At 50.1% G+C, this 617-nt stretch overlaps 1 non-coding gene across 1 annotated transcript; it reads left to right on the top strand.

The window, feature by feature from the left end:
- The first annotated feature begins 375 nt into the window (after nt 1–375).
- LOC123179668 (5S ribosomal RNA) lies at nt 376–494 on the top strand. The gene has a single exon (XR_006490539.1). It is a non-coding gene; the product is annotated as a 5S ribosomal RNA (ribosomal RNA).
- Nucleotides 495–617: the final 123 nt, after the last annotated feature.

Raw genomic sequence — 617 nt, 5'->3', positions numbered from 1 at the left:
AACTCCGAAGTTAAGCGTGCTTGGGCGAGAGTAGTACTAGGATGGGTGACCTCCTGGGAAGTCCTCGTGTTGCATTCCCTTTTTAATTTTTTTCGCGCCGCTTGCAAAACAAAACGCACGTGTAAGTAATATATTTACCGTGTTTTATTATTTTGCACGAGTGCGGTAAGTCATAGCTGGGTGCTCACGATTCACGGGTCCAGCGTCGGCATTGTGGCGCGGCAAGCGTGCACTGGTGCGGTTGAGAGGGAGGGGTGGAAACCGCGTTAAACTCGTCTCCGTAGTTGAGAGGGAGCGGCCAAAGCAATGTACAATCGTCTTTGTAGTGGAGCTGGGAGGGGCAAGGATAAGGGACGAAGACCGGGGTAACATGTCGGATGCGATCATACCAGCACTAAAGCACCGGATCCCATCAGAACTCCGAAGTTAAGCGTGCTTGGGCGAGAGTAGTACTAGGATGGGTAACCTCCTGGGAAGTCCTCGTGTTGCATTCCCGTTTTAATTTTTTTCGCGCCGCTTGCAAAACAAAACGCACGTGTAAGTAATATATTTACCGTGTTTTATTATTTTGCACGAGTGCGGTAAGTCATAGCTGGGTGCTCACGATTCACGGGTCC

Source organism: Triticum aestivum, unplaced genomic scaffold, assembly GCF_018294505.1.
Source record: "Triticum aestivum cultivar Chinese Spring unplaced genomic scaffold, IWGSC CS RefSeq v2.1 scaffold9674, whole genome shotgun sequence".
NCBI classification, from domain to species: domain Eukaryota; kingdom Viridiplantae; phylum Streptophyta; class Magnoliopsida; order Poales; family Poaceae; genus Triticum; species Triticum aestivum.
This window is presented reverse-complemented; position numbering and strand designations above follow the sequence as displayed.